Source organism: Solanum dulcamara, chromosome 2 (assembly GCF_947179165.1).
Source record: "Solanum dulcamara chromosome 2, daSolDulc1.2, whole genome shotgun sequence".
In the NCBI taxonomy this organism is placed as follows: Eukaryota; Viridiplantae; Streptophyta; class Magnoliopsida; order Solanales; family Solanaceae; genus Solanum; species Solanum dulcamara.
Genome location: NC_077238.1, coordinates 26,053,617 through 26,078,349, shown reverse-complemented (window position 1 = coordinate 26,078,349; position 24,733 = coordinate 26,053,617). Strand labels below are relative to the sequence as shown.

Below are 24,733 nucleotides of genomic sequence, written 5' to 3'. Positions count from 1 at the left end.
AATGAGTTGATGTAGCCTTTGGCAAATTAAAATATGATCATGATATCTAGTTTATCTTTTCCTCGAATATACTTTATGATTGCAAAGACAGATTGATGATTGGTTTCTAATAGCTCATTTGATTGACTAATTTGACTCTCCACCTTGTAATGCCCTCCCCAACCATTTCCTCTTCCCTTAACACCAATTTGAAAAAAAGAAGTAACTTGCTTCTCGTAATCAATGAGCTTATCTCACTATCCCAACAAAATAATAAAGATAAAAGTTATAGTTTAGAAAGTTGATGAATCAAATAACCTAAGCATACTACACTAAACAAATACTACAAGATCGTTGAGTGAATCTGTTTGTATGTAATTAAAAAACAGGATGTGTAAGACATGTTCTAGATCAACAAACGTGATCTAAGAAGCTAATAAGTATAAATTGTTCAAGTTCATCTAGTTTTTCAATTTTCAGTGTCTCCTGGAATTGGGTGCTTCTAAGTTTATCTGTTTTGAATGCTATGATCTAGTGTCAAGTTTATTTTGTAGCTAATTTCAGGACGCTGAAGTATCTCAGTGACTGAAAGTTACACATGATTGAGTTACAATCAAATGAGCAATTATATATTCTAGTGTCACTGCACGGCTTTTCTAGTAAATTTATTGGAGACTACCTCCTAAGTAGATCTGCTAAAGCTAATTAAATGTGCTCATGTGAAATCACCTTCTGTATGTCAGTTTGTAAATTTTCCAGTATCTTGTTGCGAGAGTTATTGGTCAGCAAATAGAAACATAGTACTACATGCTATTTACTTATGTGGATTCACTTTTTCTCCATGGTTTTCAAAAACAGACAAGGAACCTTCTGCTGATTTGCTATATTCAACATTAGTTACATCAGAGGCCTCTCTCCTGAGAAATATTTCAGTGATAAATCTGTTCCAGCCTTAGGTAACCTTTCTCTACAAAAAAATATTATAATATCCATCTATTTCAGCTTTCAAATTAATTTACTGGATACTTACATCACAAGCAGAGATGAAGATCAAGGAGCTAATGCCAATGGATGCAGAGTCGCGTAGACTTATTGATTTGATGGAAAAAGGTTTGTTGATCTTTTTCTAGTTTGCAAACTGAACCTTACAGTTTATTTTCTTCCTTGTCATTTGTTACCCCCTTCTTCCTTGTCATTTGTTACCCCCACTTTCTTCTCTGTTCCTAGGTGTTTATGATGCAGTACAGAAGAGATATCTGAAAACTCTTTTGTTCTGTGTGTGCGAAGCAATTGATGGACCAATGATTGAGGAATATGCATGTAAGAAGAATTAAGATAAATTGGTTAAGTGACGACTTCAATTAGGTTGCAGTATCATATTTGCACTGGTTAATCACATCTGAGACTGACTAGATTACTATCTAGGACATAGTTGTTGCCTAAGATAAAGAAATTGCTGAAAGAAGAGCTGATACTTTCAGCAGTCTGGCTTGTGACAATAACTTATACACTTAGTTGTTTACTTGCAGTTTCTTTCAGTTATTCAAGTTCTGACTCTGAAGAAGTGTCAGTGAATGTCAATCGTGTTGGAACAAAGAAAGGGGGAACATTTAAGTCTAACTCAACTTCTGAAATAACACCCAATCAAATGAGGTAGCTATCGGTCTAATGATTCTTCTTATTCTCAGTCTCATGCTGGTTGTTTTTTGTACTACAAGAACCTTTTGTGTTGAGAGGGAAGTATGTTTCAGGAGTTCTTGTAAAATGGTTCGTACATTGATACAGTTGATGAGAACTCTCGATAAGATGCCAGAAGAGGTAAAGCTTTCTATTGTTCCTAAAAAGCATGGCTCCAATTTTCTACTATCATCTTGTTGATAAAGTTCGATTCTCTTGGTTTTTCTCAGAGAACTATACTGATGAAACTTCTTTATCATGATGATGTCACGGTATGCCCTTTTCTCAATTTTGTTTGTTTCTAATTTTTCTTTTTCTTTTCCCTTTCCTCTTTTAGCTTGCCTCTGGATGTTTGAATTTCAGGTGAATTTAAACTTCCATATATTGTAGCCATGCAAATTACATATTTGCATCTATAAGCACATTGCCTTAAAGAAGCTGCTATTGTTATCATGCCTTTTTGACATTCAGAAAATAATTCTCCTTATAAAAAAAGTCATCTTACTTCTCTAATTATGTAGCTTATGACTATTTTTGAGTTTGAACCCCAAATTGATTCCTATAGTTGTGTCGATAAATGGTTCTCGGGCTACTCTTCCACAGAAAACACTGCTTAGCCATATCAAAAAGCATTCATAGAATTTTCCTAGCTTACATATTTCCAGTTCACCTTTTAAATATCATTTTGCTTCAAAAATCACTTAGCTTGTCATATTTTGGTCAAATAAAACTTTTGTAACAGAATTTCTGGTTGTGCAGCCTGCTGATTATGAACCTCCTTTCTTTAGAGGCTGCACTGACGAGGAGGCTCTTAATGCATGGACGAAAAATCCTCTGAAAATTGGAGGTCGGAAATGCCAACAGCAAGCATCTCGTGTTAGCTCTGAAGGTGTGGGCCAGATCACAGGAAAATGAACATAACTAGTTTTCTTTCAGTGGTCAATCAGTTCACCACTGGTATCTTTTCTTCCTCAGGTTAAGAGTGTGCTTGATCCTTGCGAGGATGAGAATGATGACAATCAAAATGATGTTATGAGCTTGGGAGCTGATTCTGCCAAGAGAGATGACAGTGCATCTGATTGTGAGGTGGAATATTGGTTCCCCTTGCCTCAATTATTTATAAAGCTTGACTTTATTTTCTATCCTTTTAAGTATGTTCATGCACTGACGTTAAATATCCATCAATTTCAGGTCAGTGACTCTGACGAAGACCAATACATAGTTGCACCAGTTGGTAATGCACATGCCTCTATTCGACCTGTCTTCTACATGGATTCATTCTGTCAGTATTTTTTTAATATCATAAATTTAAAAAGATAAGCGTTTTTTCTTCACAGAAAAGAAAAATGTTCAGGATAAAGGGGAAATGGTTGATGAAGGTACTTTTGTTTTCTGCAAATACTATTGACTTTCTTGCGGAACCAGGTTGTCAAGAACTCTAATGCATTTATTGGTTTTCAGATGATACTCAAGATCCTGCAGAAGACGATCATCAATTTGTCCGCGTTAAGGACTGGATCAGCACATACCACCTTGACAGAGTTGAAGTGACAGATGCTCTCTCAAATTTCCCAGACATCTCAGTGGTAAGATACTTTTGCTGGCTTTCCTATCAAGTATCGGTTTCTCCATCATTTACTAGCCAGTCCTACACCTAATATTTCATCCTGATTGCAGGCCTTGATTGAAGGTAATGAATTGACCTTTTAACAAGATGATGAAGGTGTTCTCAACCTGAACTTCTATAGAGGGGAACAGTGATATAATACCCTAGTATCAATTCCCAAAGTTTTTGTGCCAAATAATAATCAGATGATTAAAGATTTTCTTTCTGGTTTTTAAGCTGTCCAAAGTTTCTTAATCTGCATTTTTTTTATTTTAGACATTTTGGAAAAGCTTGTTAAAGAATGAATTCTTTCAAGTGCTGGCACAGACACATCATTAAGACACAAAAGGTCTCTTATTGTTTTCCTCAATTCATTAATTGTTTACATCTTTACTCTCTTGAATCCTAATATATTCTTTTCCAACACCCAAAATTTCATATTCCTCAAATGCAGAAATTTGACTATGAGTTTGATATTGTGAAAGAAGAATCAGAGGGCCAACAAAACCAAAATGGCAATCAATCTCAACATGGAAAAGTTGAAGATTACATGTACATGAAGGTGAAACCTGATTAATATCCTTTGAATTGAGCTTAAAAGTATCTAGTAGTTGTGTGTAATATCCTTCTGGAATACATTTATCCTCTTTAGTTAATTTAGTCTATATTTCCTAATTAACTAAATGTATATGTTGATTTTGTACTCCTACTTTTCCTCTTTCTCTATTTGTTCTTTCTGGGAAGTGATCCATTGAATTAAAGTTCATTGCCAGGGGATTGTGATTCACACTACTTCTTTACCTCGTGACTACTCCTTCACATTTCAGTAATATAGATGAAGTGATTGTCTCTTAATTTCTACTGTCCCTTCTCCCTTCCTCCTTTATATTCAAGAACAACAACAACCCAGTGGAATCCCACAAGTGGGGTATGGGGAGGGTAGGGTGTACACAGACCTTACCACTACCTTATGGAGATAGAGAGTCTGTTTCCGAAAGACCCTCGGCTCAAAAGTCACAGTTTCAAGTAGGAAAGAAAAAAACAATATATATAGCATAAAGAAAAAAGGAAAAATAAAAAATAAAAAAAATATAAAAAAAAATAAAAAGTAAAAATAGAAATAGAAATAAAAATAAAAATAAAATGCAATGCAAAATTTACAAGACAAGAACAATAACTATAGCAAAGTACTGCAATAATCAAAGGCAATAGCAACACAACTATAAAAGCACGCTTAGATGTACGGCCATGTTAAACCGACACACAATAAGACACCATTCTATCACTACTAGTCTTCTACTTTAATCTGCGACCTCCACTTTTTTTTATCTAAGGTCATGTCCTTGGTGATATGGAATACTGTCATATCTTGTTTAATCGCCTCTCTCCAATACTTTTTGGTCTACCCTTACCCCTCCGCATAGCCCCCAAATCCAACCACTCGCACCTCCTAACTGGGGCGTCGACACCTCTCCTCTGCACATGCCCAAACCATCTCAGTCTCACTTCTCTAATCTTGTCGACCACGGATGATGCCACCCTCACCTTCTCCCAAATAACCTCATTCCTGATCTTATCACTCCTAGTGTGTCTACACATCCATCTCAATATCCTCATCTCTGCAATGTGCATCTTCTGAACATGATAGTTCTTTACTGGCCAACACTCCACTCTATATAACAACGCTAGTCTAACAACCATTCTGTAGAACTTACCTTTAAGTTTAGGCGGTACCTTTTTATCACACAAGACTCCAGAGGCTAGCCTCAATTTCAACCATGCTTCCCCAATATGGTGTGTGGCATCATCATCGATGTCCCCACTACTCTTAATGATGGATTCAAGATATTTAAAGCTTTCTGTCTTGGGGATAGGTTGGGTGGCAAGCCTCACTTCCCTACCCTCTTCATCCATCGCAACACTAAATTTGCACTCCAAATATTCTGTTTTGGTCCTGCTCAATCTGAACCCTTTGGACTTCAGAGTTTGTCTCCAAACCTCCAACCTATCATTAACTCCGTCCCGAGTCTCATCAATCAAAACTATATCGTCCGCAAATAACGTACACCATGGAACCACCTCCTGAATAGACTGTGTCAGCTCATCCATCACCAAGGCAAAAAGAAGAGGGCTCAGCACCGATCCCTAGTGTAGTCCCACCTCAACAAGAAAATGCTCTGAGTCACCTCCCACCGTCCTAACCCAAGTCTTGGGTCCAGCATACATATCCTTTATCGCCCTAATATACACCATCAGGACACCTTTAGTCTCCAGACACCTCTAGAGAACATCCCTCGGAACTTTGTCATAAGCCTTTTCAAGGTCAATGAACACCATATGGAGATCCCTTTTTATTTATCTAAATTTCTCCATCAGTCTCCGCATAAGATGGTTGCTTTAGTAGTCGAACGTTCCGGCATGAATTCGAATTGGTTCCCTGAGATTGACACTCCTCTCCTCACCCTCATCTCCACCACTCCCTCCCAAATCTTCACAATGTGGCTTAGTAGTTTGATACCCCGTAATTATTACAGTTTTGGATATCACTCTTGTTCTTGTACAATGGAACCATAATACTCCACCTCCATTCATCAGGCATCTTAGCAGTCTTTAAAATAACATTAAACAACTTGGTCAACCACTCCAAACTTGCCTTGTCAGTGCTCTTCCAAAAGTCCACCGGAATCTCATTGGGCCCTGTCGCTCTCCCCATCCTCATCCTGCTAACAGCACGCCTAACCTCCTCAACCTTAAAACACCTGCAGTACCCGAGAAAAGAACATATATTTGTGCATGATGACTAATTTATGGGTTGGGGAAGCAGGCTTTTACTACTTTCTTACTTGGGCTCTTTATAGATAAAGAGTCATACAATTTGGGAGCTTGAAGAAAACATTTGTGCGAAGTAATATATTTTTTCTAATCTTAAGGTTTTTGGAAAGAGTGAATATCCCAGTAATGTCCTACAGATTGAGGAGACAGAAGTTCTGTATTTTGTTTTATCAACTCAAACAAAGGAGAGAAGTCTAGTGAAGTTAAAAGAGGAGTATGAACAAAAATTTCCCTTTTTGGAGAGGAATATGAATGACTCCCTTTCAACTGCTTAAGCAAAAAAATTGTGAATAGTTCACTAATACTGATTTGCATGAATTTTTTTTTTCTGATTTGCATGAAGTTTGATGTTACTTTCTGGATTGCATGTTAACAAAGACAGTCTCTTGTTTCAGGCTTTGTTTCATGCACTTCCGATGAACTATGTAACTGTTGCCAAGCTCCAAAGTAAACTGGAAGGAGAAGCCAACCAAACTGCGGTGAAGAGGCTAATTGATAAAATGATACAAGATGGATTCATTGAGGCTAAGAGCTACCGCAGACTAGATACACTGGCCTCTGGCAAACAGTAATGGTTCAGAAAGAAGTCCCAATTGCCCATTGATGGACTGATTTTTTCATTGCAGGGAAGCGTGTGATCCACTCTTACCTGACTGAAGAAAAGCTGGCTGAAGTTACTAAGGTCTTAGCAAAAGACAGTATGGTAATAGTCTTGAATTAAATATAAGTTTGACAGTTTCTTGCACTTCTACTATTTCAACTCTTATCTTTAACTATTATAAATGGTCAGGATTTTGACATGCATGAATCAGGTAATGATTCCACCTTTAGTCAATACTTCTATACTTATCATCAAGATCAGACCACAAAATCTAATATTACTGTATGGCTACTAGACAACAACTTTAGAGATTTATCCACTTGTGGTGCTCTCCACTCTGTTGGATTGGATCTCACACGTACTAGAGGCAAATCCGATGCATACCGGAATGGATCTGTCATGAGTGATCAGACTGTCTCCAAGAGAAAGGATCATGAAAAGACACCATCAAGCAACGCTGAGGTTGGTTCAGTTGTGGATTACCTCAATAATCTGCAGTAAACAACGATAACTCAGTAATTAATTAGTTGATTTCCTAACGAAACTACAGTAACAAATAGTTAGATATGATGTTTGTGCAGCCTGTAGCTTCTCGGGAGAGCTTTGTTCCCGATAAGGAGAATGGAAGAGTTAATGGAAAACCAAACCAACCTGATGAAATTGTCTGTAGCAAGTCCAGTCAGGACAAACGTCAGAGGAAAGCAAGCATGGTATGACATCCGTCTTTCCAGAAAATCTTAGTAAAGAATCCTCTGAAGTATTTGGGAAATATTGCTAATTATTCTTCTGTTTCCTTTTCTCTATCTACAGGTAAAAGAACCTATCCTTCAGTATCTGAGACGCCAAAAATCTCAAGTTTCTTGATGGTTCCTCAACTTTAGTGGTGAAAAATCTGGGTAGTTTCCTTTCTAATAGTTGTACTTGAGTAAGAGGATAGTGCTCTTTTGTCATCCCAACAGTTTGTATTGGTTTCTTTCCGAATTTCTCTTGTCAAATTTACGTGGACCACACAGCAGGCAAGTAATAGGATATGCTAACATAATCTAATGCAAGTATGCAAGAGACATCTTCTATATAAATCTATGTAGTTTATTCAAATTTCAACTTCATGTTCATGTATCATCATTATATTTAACATTTCAAGACACAGGCAGAAGGTGGGAATTTCAGTTTCCATTCTGTGAGTAAAACAGATATATACATGAGATTCAACATAGATATAAAAATGAGATATTTTATCCTTTCTTGATGGTGCCACATGCTCTGTCTTCTTTGTTACTTTTCTTTTTTACTGTACTCACTACTGACTAATCTGTAATAGATGTGACCAAGATTCAAATGCTGTTCTTCATCTGCTTTTCCTGTTGATCTAAATCCTAGCTTCTTGGTGCACTAATTTGAAATGAATTTTGCCTGTTCTAGATTAAATGAAAAGGTTCCCTTTAATACATTTCTTTTTTGACATTAGCATAGTATTGAAAGGAATTTAGTTAGAGCACTGTCTGTTAGTTATAAACAGTGATTAGTGAAGGGTACTATATATAAGAGGCTTCAAGCAAGCATGTCTTGGACGTCTGCTTCAGCCAGCGGTATTTTGGTCTTTCTCTGTTCATCTACACGTGCCCTTCATTGCTCGCTACACAGCTTGATTTCATTGCTTCCTGCACTGCTTCTTCTCACTTAGAAACCCTATAGACATCCATTGATTTCATCGAAATTGCTCAGCTGTGCTTCGTCTCTTTTCATCTCTTCGAGTGTCTATACAAAGCCCCTCTTTTCTTCACTCAAATAGTCAATGCACCCTTTGTTTGAATGGTACTTGATTGTGATTTATAATACTTTTACGTTATTTTCCAATAATATATATAGCACAAATGGAATTAGGAAAGTCAACCAAATTTCTTACATAAAGGGCAGCTCGGTGTACTAAAGTTCTCGCTATACGCAGGGTCCAGAGAAGGGTCCGACCACAAGGATCTATTGTGCGCAGTCTTACCTTGTATTTCTGCTAGAGGATGTTTCCAATGCTTGAACCTGTGACCTCTTGGTCACATGACAGCAACTTTACCAATTACTCCAAGGCTCCCCTTCAACCAAATTTCTTACATGATCTTTAAATATTTTCAGTTACTATTTATTGTGATTTATAATAACTTTTACGTAATTTTCAAATAATATATGTTATTTTATCTGTTCAAATTTATGTGACACTAATAGAATTTCAAGAGTCAACTAAACTTTTAATATGTCTTTTTATAAATATTTTATATTGTTAATTATTGTGATGTATAGTAATTTTAACGGAAATCAAATATATAATATACTTTTAAGAGTTGTGTCTTGTAGCCTCCTATTACAGGGTAAAAATATTTTAAATTATTTATTATTGTGATTTATAATATTTTTAATGCAATTTTTAAACATGTAATAAAATATTTTGAGTTGTTAATTATAGTGATTTTTAATACTTTTAACGTAGTTTTTAAATATACAACCGACTAAAAGGGAAAGCAAGACAAATAAATTAAAATTGGAAGGGAACCAATTTTTTTGAGGTTAGCCTGTGAAAAGGCCGCAAGCACGCAACTTAAGCATACAAATATTGGGAGTAGCCTATATATATGGTAGATACACTTGTACCTATATTCGCAAATGCAAGGATTTGAATAGAATCAAGATATCTTTCTCTCCGTTCTCTCTCTACGCAAATACATTTTCGTCATTGTTGAAGCTTGGATCTCCAAGCTAAGACTTGAAAGCTAACATGGTATCAGAGCAGTAATGAGTGAAATCATATGTTTAAAATCAAATAAAGTTTTCAATTGCGATCTCAAATGACTTTAGATTCGCTATCACAAATAGCTATACATTCATTATTCATTTATCCATCAGATACATCGAGATCGGTGTTGATTCCAACTAAATTAACAGGATTTGAAAATTATGGGCTATGGCATCGATCTATGATGATAGCACTACAAGCTAAAAAAAAGTTGGGATTTGTTAGTGGCACCTGTAAGAAGGATCAATTTAGTGTTGATTTTCATGAAGATTGGGAAACTTGCAATGTGATTGTTGTGTCGTAGATTATGAACAGAATTTCTACACACCTTCTTAGTGGAATCGTATATTCGTCAAATGCACATCTCGTATGAGAAGATCTAAAAGAGAGGTTTGATAAAGTGAACAAAATTCGTATTTTTCAATTACATAGAGAGATTGTGATAATTTCGCAAGGAACTGATTCTGTAGCAACATATTTTACAATGCCGAGAGAGCTTTAGGATGAATATGATGAACAGGTTTTCACATGTGGATGTGATTTTGTGAAGTGAAGGGATTACATTGAACACCTCCAGGGATAGATTTTACTACAATTTCTTAATGGTTTAAATGATTCTTATGAGCAAGTGTGCATTCAACTTTTTCTCAAGACTATTGAACCATCATTGAACCAAGCATATGCTATGCTCAATGAGGATGAAATCCAACGATCATGTCTCTTTTCAGCTATGGGAGGAAAAGTGAACCCCTGACCATATAAGTTAATAGAGGTCAACCTTATAGAGGAAACAAGCTCTTTGTTAAATGTGATAATTGTGGAAGAGGTGGACTCGTTAGAGAGAATTTTTATTGGGTTACTGGCATTTGAAGGACTCAAAAAAGGAACCTGATCCTGATGATGATTTCAACAATAAGAACTATTTTGCAAACTCTAAAACCCCACAACTCACACAATTCAAACTTTGATAGAAAACCACATAATTTACATTTTGAAAAAAGGAATAATTTCAATGTAAATAATGTTGTGACTAATGAGATGAAGTATTATGGAGTAGAAATTAAAAGAGGCAATATTTTCTCTATGAAAAATGGATCTGGTGGTCATGCTTTCACATACGAGCAGTACAAACAACTACAATAGTTATATGAGAGAAATGTCCTAGGTTCTCAAATGAACAATATAGGAAGATTCAAGAAACAATGGTTGGTAAGAAGGATCAGTTACCAGACTGACCAACACACTTTGACAGGTATTGTTACATTTTTACTAGCTGAATTTTGTCCAAAGAAATGGATCATAGATTCAGGTGCTACTCATCATATTTTATCTAATCTAGATATTAAAGGACATAGTTGAGCTTCATTGTTCTAATAACCAACATTTTTAGTTACCAAATGGAGAAAAATCTAGTACCATTCATATAGGAATTGTTGAGTTCCTAGAAGACATGAGACTTGACAATATTTTGTATGTGTCAGACTTCAAATGTTACATGCTATCAGTCTCAAAACTAACCAAGTGCCTATCATGCTTTGTCATTTTTTTTCTAATTTTGTATATTTCAAAATTTTTATAGTGACAAGATGAGAGAGACTGGTAAGGAGGAGGAAAACTTGAGTATTGTGAAGCAAGGATTCAAAGATGTGTGTTTAACTAATAATGCACTGACCTCAACAAAGGCAAGAGATGCTAAATTTTGGCATTAAAGGTTAGGACATCCTTTATTACAGGTTATGAAGAGGCTTGGATTAATTTAGAAGAAGAACTTAGATGCATCTGCAATTGTAGATTGTCCTCTATGTCCATTAGCTAAACAAACCAGGTTGGTATTTTCAACTAGTATTTTTATAAGTGGTTTATATTTAAAAATGATACACCTTGATGTATGAGGTCCTAATAAAATTCCTACTCATGTTAGAAAGAGTTTTTGTCTTACTTTTATTGACTACTATGCTAGATACACTTGGATTTATCTGTTTCAAATGAAAAATTATGTAGTCATTATTTTGAAAACCTTTTTGTCCCTAATAAAAACTCAGTTTAATGTTAGTTTAAAAATTGTTAGGTCAGAGAATGGCACATAATTTTTTAATATACAGTGTCATGATATGCTTGATTGTTATGAAATCATTCACCAAAGTAGTTGTGTATACACTCCTCAGCAAAATGATGTTGTAGAAAGAAAGCATAGATACATTTTGAATGTTGCTAGAGCCTTAAAAGTTTAGGCTCATATTCGATCTAGATACTAGGTGAGAGTGTAGAAGGTGATGTATATCTCCTCAACAGACCACCAACTAGTGTTTTGAAGATAAAAAACACCTTACAAAATGTGATATCTTAAGATCCCTTCACTAGATCATTTAAAACATTTTAGTTGCTTGTGTTATGCTACCAATTTGTTAAAGCCAGATAAGTTTGAGTCAAGGGCAAGACCAGTTGTTTTCCTGAAATATTTTTCTACTCAAAAATGGTATAGGTTGCTTGATTGTGCCACCAAATAATTCTTTGTTAGTAGGGATGTTGTCTCCAAGGAGCACTTATATTGTTTTCTTCAAGGAGCACTTATATTCTTTTACTTCTTCATCTCCTACACCATTATAATGACCCTCCAGGTCTTTTTTGAGATAATGCATTTATTTCATCATTTAGAGCATTTTTATAACGATTCAAGTTATTTATGATTTGCTGACAGTGACTGTTCAATTACCTTATCGTTCATTTGAGATTTATGCTCATTTCTCTATTTTTGAGGTTTTAAAACTTGAAAAGTTGATTTTGGTTATAAAGTTATGAAAACGACCTCAGAATGGAATTCAGACAGTTCCACCAGCTCCAAAATGACCAAATTAGGCTAGGAACATTATCGGCATGAGTATTGAGGCTTTTGATGTGAGTTTAGATTATTAGGAGGTTTAGCCTTTGAAATTTGGCCTAAGTTTGACTTTGGTCAAAATCCTTGAAAAATACGCTCGGATGAAAATTTTATAAGTACGGTTAGTTTTGAAATATTGAGTTTTGTCTACAACGATCTTTTTTGTGCTTCTTGAGGCTTTCAGTCTAATTCCGAGGTCCATAGTGGAATTTAGCCAAAAATAATACTTGGATGTAGGACCCATATTTTATCAAAATGACCTTGTATGGACATTTTGACTGCCATTGAGTCTGAAGTGTTAAATTTGGTGGATTAGCATATCTCAATTGCACGCACGAGATTTAGAAATAATTTCAAGCATCCGAAGACTTGATCATTCTCTAAAACTAGCTGGTGTTGGTGTTGGTGTAGGTGACTTTATTCATCGTGGTCAAGATGAAGCCTTTGAGATCGCCAAGGGTCACTCCACTTAGTCTTCGTGATTGTGTGTCCATTGGCCGCAATCGCGAAGGAGAGTTGACTGGAAGTTGACATAGTTGGTCATCGCGATCGTGAGGTTTGACCACCGCGATTGTGATGGTCATATTGCTGGGTGGTCGCAATCTCGACCCTCTTTTCCGCGATTGCGATGAGAAATTATGTCTGATCTTTTATTTAATAATTAGACACGATCATCTCAATTTCCACTTCAAAAGTGTATAACTTGAGTTGTAGAGGTCTAGTTTGAGCGATTGAAAGACTGGATTATGGGAAATTGCTCGGAGAATGCATAAGAGTGTTTTGGAATAGTCGAGAAGGTTTTTTTTAGGTAAATTTCAATAAATACATGCTGTCTTTGTTGAGTCTTCAGCTAAAATTTGAGATTTTCTTGCATGTGTTGTTTTGGGCTATTTCGAGACCCGAATAGTCTTATATTTTCGAACACAAGTTCAAGGAGGTAAATGGAACTTTTTCATGAAGTCAATTTCAGAATTACCAGAGTAGGTCCCACATTCTTATTTTTTACTCCGAAATTGGTCCATTTGTGATTTTAGTAATTTTAATGTTAAAAGGACCGTATTGACGTTGTGAACTTATTTTTGATAGCGTGGTAGCGTTCGAAGGTCATTTGAAAAGGGAATGCTCAGGTACTTTAATTTTGGAGCAAGCGTGATCGGCCTACAAGTAGACTACGACTTCCATCTTCCTGGACTGAGCTTATTTATATGATAGCATGAAGATTATTTAGAATTTGGGTTGGTTAGGTGATTGAGCATGCCTGTTAGTTAGAATTCCTATTTTAGGCCCTTTCTGGATAGTATCGGGTACTTATAAGCATGTTGTCATTTTAAATGCGATCATCCATATTGTGTGGCTTTGAGTATTATTATTTTCTGTTGATATTGAGCATTTTGGATTTAGTCTAGGCTTAGACTAGTGTTTCCTTAGACTTGCAATAACTAAAACCTTTAGGCCTTGCTTTCACTCCGATGTTGATTCAAATGGCTTAGCTCTTTGTAGGCTGAAATAATAGACTTAGGTCTTGTAGTATAAACCTTGGAATAGGCTTTGTATCAGCCTGACGACCTTCTACCCTCTCTCCCTATTTTTACAGCTTGTTGGGGGATGATTTGAGCTTTTAGGCCTCATTTGGCAATTCATGATCGGTTTTTGGTTCAAGCTTGGAGTGTTGAGTTGATTATCTGAGAGTGGACGTCGTTACACAATGGTTTTATGATGACGATATGATATGATATTATTTAGCAGTAACTATCATCGCAAATTTAAGACCTAGTCATGTTGCCCTCTTATCCTTTGTGGAGATGATCTATTTGACTGCGAACTCTTGCCCCCTTGAGACACATCCGCGGTTTGAGGTTCAAGCATTGGACTTCTTAGTTGAGCTGTCCTTATTGACTATTTGGAGATTACTACTGATTTTCCCCTTAGATACTCATCCGTGGTTTGAGGTTCGAGTGCTTGATTTCTTAGTTGGGTTGTTGGTATTAGTTACTACTGATTACTTGGAGGTTATCCATGGTTTGGGGTCTGAACTACGCTTTTCCGGCTCAGGACTCAGCATTCCATATTATTAGCAGTTTTAGCAACTTTGTGTACCCATCAGGCTTATGGGGGTTTGCTTGAGTTTTTACTTAAATTTGCGCATGCGTGTACCTTCTGGGCTTATGGGGGCCCAATTTGGTTTAGTTAACTATACTTAGTTCTTTTAGTCCTTACATTTGTGTGCATTTTCTTTACTTTCTATTGATTATAATATTTCCTCAGATTGTATCTTTTCTTATTGCCTTTACTTTTCAAGCTCAGTCTGCCTATGATGCCTAATGGGTAGCTGTTGTTTTGTTACTCATACTATACTCAATATCTATTTTTGTAATGCAGGTCCGAGAAATAGTTAACAACAATGATTCATGCCAGTTGCAATCTACTTTGGAGGCGTGGGTGAGTACTTGGCAGTTTTTGGATCTTCCTGTCTCCATCTATACGTGTTTGACTAATCTTTTGCTTTTTGAGATAAATCTTGTTTATGCGGTCCACTTTTGTGACTTGTATCAGTTTTTGGTAGTAGCTCTATACTTGTGACTTCCAAGTTCTGGGAGGGATCTTATATTTTATTATATATATTCGATGTGTTTCCTCTTGTTCATGTTATTCTTGATATTCCAGTTATTGCTTTATTACTATTTAGTTTCTTATTGCTTTATTACTGTTTAGTTTCCCTTAATCTCATTACTTGCAGTTTTGGGATATGGGTTGACTTACCTATTGGGGGTTATAGTAGGTGCCATCATGACTTAAGAGGTTGGGTCATGACAAGCTGGTATTAGCCAAATTGAACCATGATAGGTACAATCTAACCATCCTAGGTTCACTGGTCTCACTTGTACAGAGCTAATATCTAGTAGAGTCTTTCCGATCGGTGCAGTGACGTCCCATTTTTTTTAGTAAATATCACAGGACAGTGATTGACTGCCAAGTTTATTTTCGTGCCCCCGGGAGGCTACATGATGTCTTTAGGAACTCTTTCTCTTTTGTATCACTTTCATGTAGTGTGTGTCTTATTTGTTTCATAAATCTCACTTCTTCAATTCTTTTTATAGGGATGGCTCGTACACGCGGTACCACGACTAAGGGTGATGTACCCGTGCCTTCTAATAAAGGCCACTGATAGAGCACTAGCTATGGGTAGAGGCTGACTCTGAGGTCGTGCCAGGGCTGCAGCACCAACCCAGGATAGATAGCAGACTCCAGAGCGGGAGGCAGAGCCTCAGGTGGATCCAGTTCACCACCAACAAATGGGGCCAGGGCCAGCCCAACTACTACCCACACTAGTACTCAAATGCCCCATTTTAGGCCTTATATTGTAGGTATTTTCATTCTCTGGTTGGTTGGCTTGAGTCTATAGAGCCTAGGCTGCATGGTACAAATTTGATTTGGGAGGCCTTAGATTATTTGAGGTTGATTCGGGATAGGCTTAGGACAGCTTAGAGTAGACATCAAAGTTATGTGGATCATAGGTATCAACCTTTGAGATTTGTTGTTAGTAATAGAGTATTCCTTTGAGTATCACCCATGAAAAGCGTGATGAGATTTGGGAGGCGGGGCAAGCTTATCCCCATATATATTGGGCCTTTTGAGATTCTAAGGATAGTTGGTGATATTACCTATTAGTTAGCTTTGCCTCCCACATTCTCAGCTATTCATCCAATTTTCCATATTTAGATTTTGTGCTGATATGTTTCAAATGAGTCTCATGTGCTCCAGTATGATGCGGTTGAGTTAGATGATCGTCTGAACTTTATTGAGGAGTTGGTTGCCATCATAGATAGAGATATGAGGTGGTTGCAATCCAAAGCCATTTCTATAGTTAAGGTCCATTGGAGACATCATCTTGTCAAGAAAACTATATGGGAGACCAAGCAAGAGATGCGGGAGCAGTTCCCTGGCTTATTTGAGTCTTCAAGTACTTCTTGACTCGTACTTTTACAGATAAAATTTCTTTTTGTAGTGGATATTATAATGACCCTCAAGTTCATTTTTGAGATAATGCATTCATTTTGTCGTTTAGATTATTGATTTCAAAACATCAAATTTGGTGGGGTAGCATATCTCATTTGCAGGTATTGAATTTCGAATGAATTTCGAGCACTCCGTCGGAGACTTGATCATTCTCCAAAACTAGTTGTTACGGATGGTGCTGTGCAGGTGACTTTCTTTATCGCTTTAGGGCCACTTCTCCAGGTCTTCACAATTGCGTGGCCTTGGACGCAATCCGGTAGGAAGTTCGAACAATTGGTCATCGTGATCGCAAGGTTTGAGAACCGCGATCACGATGGTCATTTTTCTAGGTGGTCATGATCGCGACCCTCTCTTACTCGATTGCGATGAGAAATTGTGTAGACACGATCAGCTCAAAGCTATTAACTTCAAAAATGTATAACTTGAGTTGTGGAGGTCCATTTACGAGATTTAAAGCCTAGATTTTGGGAAATAGTTGGGAGAACACATAGGAGTGTTTGGGAGGAGTCGAAGAGGCTTTGTTTGAGGTAAACTTCAGTAAATACTTGTTGTCCATTATTGAGTTTTTAGCTAAAATTTGGGATTTTCTTGCATGTGTCATTTTGGGCTGTTCTGAGCCCCGAATTATATTCCATTTTGGGACATAAGATCAGGGAGATAAATGGGACCTTTTCACGAATTCAATTCTAGATTATCGAAGTGGGTACCACATTCTCATTTTTTACTTTAAAATTAGTCTATCTCCAATTTTAGTACTTTTAATGTCAAAACTACCCCATTGATGTTGTGAACCTATTTTTGATAGTGTGGCAGCATTCAAAGGCTGTTTGAAAAGGGAAAGTTTGGTATTTAGATTTTAAAGCACATGTGATGTCACGACCCAACCTAGGAACTAGTCGTAACACGGTGATCAAAACCCCGAAGGGATCCAACCAAGCCTCTTGATATATCATAAAGCATACATAAGGAAAAGTAAATGCGAAAATAACATAAAAAGAGTCTAACTCATGAATCATAAAAGAAGAATGTAACTTGACGACATAGACTCTATAACATTTGTCCAATTAATGAATCTACTAACCAAGAAAGGCGGGGGATAAGCTATGCCCCTAGCTCACCCTCAAATCAAGAATGAAGTAAAAAGTCTTTGGGATAGAACAAAGTCATAACTCGCCCTCTATAAGATGAGGACTCACACACACTTCACTGAATGGAACTCAACTATCCACGAGTATAAATGTGATCCTCCACACCTACATTATGAGACAATGAAGGCAAAAAATATGCATTATTATGTTTAAATGTACTAAGTATGTAGGCATTACATGCAATATAAACCACAATATGCAATGATCAAGTAACGTACATAATAAGAAGGGATGAGTACAGTCATGAGGAAAACATAATGATCAAGGCATTTAAAAGTCATATTGAGATCATATGAGAACATAAGGAAAGTATACATATATGTGGGATAGAACCATAACCGACAATAAGACAATGCGATCTATAACATAGAATCCCGATGTCTCCCTATACAAAGGAAGAAAGGGAAATCTACTTGCCAAGGTAGACTCTACCCCGATAGGTAGGTTGTGTACATATGATATATGTAGATCCACTATCTAAGCCATGAAATCAACCTATGGTGGTACGTAGTTTAAGGGACTTGAGGCTGCTTCTGAGGCTTTTGGTTGGGCCCCACCTCAAAGTTCGCTCGGTGCTAACTCAAATCCCATGGAGTACATAAAATAGTAGTCATACAAAACATATACCATATACTTGTTCATAAACTTCATAATTCATAGAATAGATCATTTCATAATATAATTGCAATGTGAGTATTAGCTTTTCAACATTACAATATCATACTTGCATAATTCATATCATGAGGTTCGTTGGTCACCAACATAGGTCCCTAAGTCACCTTTTCATAAATTGCATGAGATTCATAATTTGATCATAGTTAAAATCCGTAATCATAATTCATACTTGAATTTAGAGTTAAACTCATAAACATAGCTAATTTGGATGAAAACTATGAGAATACTTGAAACCATTGAATTCTATAAACATACTTCATAATATCATCATTGAAAATAGCTTCATGCATGGGTATTCATAATTCAACTTAAAATCATGCTATTAATATAAAAACCATACTTATAATGATCATTGATATCAATTAAAAATATAATTGAAACTTCCCAACACAATTCATCAAAATTTGAGTTTGAAGATAATGAAATTTCATGATATTTTTAAGGAAAACCTTGGGACTCCATGGGTGAAAGAAACCCATGGATAAATTCCCACATACCTTGATAAAATCAACCTAGAATTGAAGAGGAACCTTGATAAATTTGAAACCCTAGCTTGAAGTTTGGAGAAAAAGCTTTGAGAGGATCTCTTAGTCTTGCCTTAGGGAATTTTTGAAGAATGAATTAAATAGGAGGGGAATTTGAAGAATTAGGTATATATAGACTTTGAACTTAGCCATAAAAATGTCTACGTTCATTGAACCAAACTTTTGAAATGATAGAATTAACCTTCATTAAAACCCGAATTTGATTCCTACGGATTGACTCTACGAGTCGTAGGATTATTAACGAGTCATCAAGACACTCGTCCTGAAGGTCTTGGAAAACACCTGAAAATCAGGTCTCTGAATTTGCTTCTACCGATCCTGATTACGACTCGTCTTTATGGTTATGAGTCGTCATCTTGACTCGTCTTGTAGATTTAAAAACATGCAAATTTTGAGGATTATGAAGTTTGCATATGACTCATGTTTACGAGTGTTCATCCTTTCTACTACTCATCATGTCGAGTTGTCGAAGAGGTACCGAGGCTCAGTAGTTGCAGAGGTGAAGACCTTGCACTATGACCGGTGTCTACGAGTTGTAGACCTCTTTAAGATTCATCAATCAACTCGTAGTCCAACACATTTTACTTATTAAATTTCCAGCCTCAGAATCAGTCCCACAAATCACCTTTACGACTCGTAAGAACCTTTACGAGTCGTACACTCATTTGTAGACTAAAAACCTGATCAAATCTTCCTTGAATTTCTCTTTGTTCATCTTTTGAACTTCCGGGGCCTTACAATATCTCTCCTTTTCAAACATTCATCCTCGAATGAGATTAACTTAGCATAGAAAGGACATAGAACAAGGACTAGCAACCCAACATGAATATAATAACACATAGAAAAACATAAACCATGAGTTTTTTAAACCTTAAAATAAATTATGACTTTCGGAGCTAACTTCATGAGCATGCATGCATATGAAAGGCATATGAAACTATAACGTAAGGGTTTAATTGATTTGATAATAAACAACTTAGTACCTTAGACTTGAGTGGAAGAAAAGAGATACAGATAACTCTTTATTATGTCCGCTTCCACTTCACATTAGCACTCTCTACTTGTTAATTTCTCCATAACACTTTGACGTATGCAACATCTTTATTCCTTAACCGCTTGACTTGCAGATGTAAGATTTCCACCAGAACCTCCTCATAAGTCAAATTCTCTTCAACATTCATACTTTTCAATGGCACAATAGAGTTTGGAACACCTACAAATTTTCTCAACATCGATACATGAAATACATGATGAACCATAGCCAACTCAAATGGCAAATCTAATTCATATGCCACTTTGCCGACATGTTTCAATATTCTATAAGGTCCTATATATCTAGGACTCAACTTTCCTTTCTTACCAAAACGTATTACACCCTTCGTAGGTGAGACCTTCAAATAGACCAAATCATACACATCAAATTCACGCTCTCTTCTTCTAATGTCCGAATAGAACTTTTGGAGACTTTGAGCCATCTTTAATCCTTCTCTTATGAGCCTTATATTTTCCATGGCATCAACTATCAAATCGGGACCAATTAATACCATCTCACCACTTCAAACCATCCCACCGATGACCTACATCTTCTTCCACATAAGGATTCAAAATGATCCATTTGGAAGTTAGAGTGATATCTACTATTGTAGGCAAACTCAATCAATGGAAAATGTTCATCCCAACTTCCTTTAATATCAACCACACATGCCCTCAATATATCCTCCAAAGTTTGAATCATTCTTTCAGCTTGTCCATCAGTTTGAGGATGATAAGCGGTACTTAGCTTGACTTTCGTACCAAGAACTTTTTGAAATAACTTCCAAAAATGTGAAGTAAATTAAGTACCTCTATTCTATATAATGGACATGGGAGCACCATAAAGTTTCACAAGTTCTAGAATGTACAACTTAGCATAATCTTCATCACTATAAGAAGTCTTAACCGGTTGGAAATGAACTGATTTATTCATTCAATCTACAAAAACCCAAATAGAATCATATTGCCTTCTAGTACGAGGCAAACCCGTTACAAAGTCCATATTCACATCTGCCCACTTCCAAGTAGGAATTTGACTGTCTTGAGCTAAACCTCTCATCTTTTGATGCTTAAATTTAACTTGTTGACAATTAGGACACTTAACCACGAACTCTGCTATGTCCTTCTTCATTCCTTTCACCTATACACTTTCCTTAAATCACGGTACATATTGGTGGATCCCGAATGAATTGAATACCGAGAACTATAGGCCTCATTCAATATCAAATCTCTTAAATCATCAATATTAGGAACATACAAACGACCTTGGTAGAGAAGTACCCCATATCCCCCTTGGGAGAAAGCCTCAATGGCCTTTTCGGTAACTGACTTCTTCAATTCAAAAATTAGATCATGATCTTGTTTGGCCTTAACATCCACCACAAGGGACAATTCCGAGCGATTATGTATAAGAAAACCTTCATCATTGGAGTCAACCAAACGCACACTTAAACGTTCCAATCTATGAATATCTTTAACCAGCTTCTTCTTATCTTTCTGAACACATGCAACACTATCTATGGACAACCGATTAAGAGCATCAGCTACAATATTTTCCTTACCCGGATGGTACAACATACTAATATCATAGTCTGTTAGGAGTTCAAGCCACATCATTTGCCTAAGGTTCAAGTCCCTTTGGCTAAACACATATTTCAAGCTTTTGTGGTCGGTAAGCACATCAACATTCACCCCATAAATATAGTGACGCCAAATTTTCAAATCAAACACAACCTCCGCAAGTTTAAGATCATGTTTTGGATAATTCCATTCATGCACTTTAAGTTTCCTAGAAGCATAGGCTATAACCTTACCATGTTGCATTAAAACACAACCCAAACCAATACGTGAGGCATCACAATAAACAACAAACCTATCCGAACCTTTGAGCAATGTTAAAATAGGAGCCGACGTAAGACGATCCTTCAATATTTGAAAAATCTTATCTAATTCATTCAACCATTAAAATTTAACTTTCTTTTGGGTCAACTTAGTCAAAGGTGAAGGAATAAACGAAAATCCTTCAACAAACCTTCTATAGTATCCGCCCAAGCCCAAACAACTTCTAATGTCCGAAGGAGATAATGATCTAGGCTAAATTTTTTACCGTATCCATTTTATGTGGATCAAAATTAATCCCATCATCGGACACTACATGGCCAAGAAATGCCACTTCCCTTATCCAAAATTCACACTTACTAAACTTGGAAAATAGTTGCTTATCCCTAAACGTTTGCAACACAATTCTCAAGTGTCGCATATCATCTTTCTCATTCCGAGAGTAAATCAAAATGACATCAATAAACACAACCACAAACATGTCTAAGTATGGATTGAAAATATGATTCATCAAATCCATGAAAATAGCAGGAGCATTAGTCAACCCAAATGACATTACTACAAACTCATAATGAGCATACCTTGTCTGAAAGGCTGTTTTAGAAATATTACACTCCCTTACCGTTAGTTGGTAATAATCGGAATGGAGATCAATTTTTGAAAAGTAACTTTCCCCTTGTAATTAGTCGAACAAATCATCTATCCTCAGAATTGGATACTTGTTCTTTATGGTGACCTTATTTGATTGTCGGTAATCTATATACATTCAGAGTAATCCATATTTCTTCCTAACAAACAACACGGGACCACCCCAAGGTAAAATACTTAGAATTATAAAATTCTTATCCAACAAATCCTTCAATTTCTCTTTAAACTCCTTAAGTTCCACCAGAGCCATACGGTAAAGAGAAATAGAAATAGCTTGAGTATCGGGAAGGAGATCTATGCCAAAGTCAATTTCCCTTTCGGGAGAAATACGAGGAAATTCACTGGGAAACACATTGGAAAACTCATTAACTATAGGGACCAACTCAAAAGTAGGAGTTTTAGAATCAACATCCCTAACTTGTACTACATGATAAATGCACCCTTTGGAAATCATTTTCCTGGCCTTAAGACATGAGATGAATTGACCCTTAACCGCCAAATCACTACCCTTCCATTCAAGAGTAGGCTCATTAGGAAATTGAAATTTGATCTTATGGGTTCTACAATCAATAGATGCATAAGAGGCATGTAACCAATCCATACCAAAAATAATATCAAAATCGGTCATGTCTAATTCAACAAGATCACAAGAAATAACTTTATGCAAGACCCTGACAAGTTCTATAAACTCTCTTGGCTAACGCTGAATCATTAACAGGAGTATAAACATAAAAAGGTTCTAATAATACCTTGGGGCACACATCAAAAGCTCATAGCAAGGTAAGAAGTAACAAAAGACAAGTTGTCACATAGATCAAGCAATGTATAAATATCAAAGTTAAAGACCCGTAACATACACATGACCATATTGGGAGACTCCTCAACATCTTGTCTAGCATGAAGAACATAGAATCGGTTGTTGTGTTGGCCACCCTTAGGTTGAACTTAGGTGCCTTGTTGCACTTGACCTCCTTTAGATGACCTTCTCTATCTTTGTTGGCAACATGAGGGCACTCGGATTGCTTATAGCCCATCTTTCCACATCCATAGAAAGAACCCATTCCTATCAAGCATTTCCCTCCATAATTCTTTCCACACTTTGCACACTTGGAAAACAAAGGGCTATTAGCATTCACACCTCAACCTTGAACCTTAGGGTATGACACCCTATCCTTAACAAACTTCTTCCCCGGTCCTTGGCCTTGTTGAGAAAGGCCACTACCTCCACCACTAGTCCTAGCATCAAAGAACCCACCTTCATACCGGGCCCTCTTAGAATCCCTCATTCTCATGTCTTTGAGTTTCTCTCCTTTAATTTGTTCAGGAAAAGTCATGATCTAAGATATATCCATTTCTTTGACAAGCATGGTGGTACGACATTCTTTTGCAACCAAGTGAGACACCCCCGATATAATTGGCTTATTTGGGCACGTGGATCGACAACCAATGAAGCAGCATACTTAGATAACTTAGTAAACTTGAGGGCATAGTCCCTCATACCCATGTTGCCTTATCGAAGATTGATGAACTCCAACACCTTGTCTTCTCTTAGATCAAAAGGGAAAAAGCGATCAAGGAAAGCAAGTTTGAAGGCTTCCCATTCAATAGGACCTTCATCCACTCTTTCTAACTTCCATTGTGTACACCAAACTTGGAAAACACTCTTGAGTTGGTAGACCGTCAACTCCATTTTTTCTTCTGAAGTTACCCCTATAATACTTACTATCTTATAAATATCATCAATAAATTCTTGGGGATCCTCATCAACTTTCAAACCATGGAATTTGGGAGGATTCATTCTTGCAAAGTTCCTTACTCTAGAGGGTGGAGTAGGAGCATTAAGAGGAGCTGCAACCCCTTGGTTGGCCACTACTTGAGCTGGCATGGTGATAGCGGTCCAAAACTCAGCATTAGTCACTTAGTTGGGTCAGGGACCATTATCTTGATGGACCAGAGGAGCTTGTTCCTCATTAGCGTTGATCTCTCATTGCATAATTTCTCTTCTTGGAGGCATTTTTTGAAAATCACAAATAACAATCGTTAGGAAAAGAAAGTCTTAGAGTGTACTCTATAGGACGATATATGTCTTGAAAGAAATGAGAATTTTCTAAAATGACTTATATCTTCCTATTCATAGATGTAGTGTGCTTTACATCCATGAATAAGACTCTATTTGATGCGGCATATTGGATTTCCCAAGACAAATTAAACTTTATGCTTTAATACTAAGTTTATTATAACCCGACCTAAGGCCTAGTCATAACACGGTGATTAAAACTCCGAAGGGCTGCAACTAAGCCTCTTGACATATCATAAAGAATAAATAACGTAAAGTAAATGTGGAAATAATATAGAAAGAGTCTAATTTATGAATCATAAAAGAAGAATATAACTTGATGACACAGACTCTATAATATTTGTCCAACTAATTCCTCTACTAACCAAGAAGGGTGGGGGCTAAGACATGTCCCTAG

The 24,733-nt window shown here is 36.6% G+C and overlaps 1 pseudogene; it reads left to right on the top strand.

The window, feature by feature from the left end:
* The first annotated feature begins 856 nt into the window (after positions 1-856).
* On the top strand, positions 857-7,882 carry LOC129870922 (meiosis-specific protein ASY1-like; annotated as a pseudogene).
* The last annotated feature ends 16,851 nt before the right edge of the window (positions 7,883-24,733 follow it).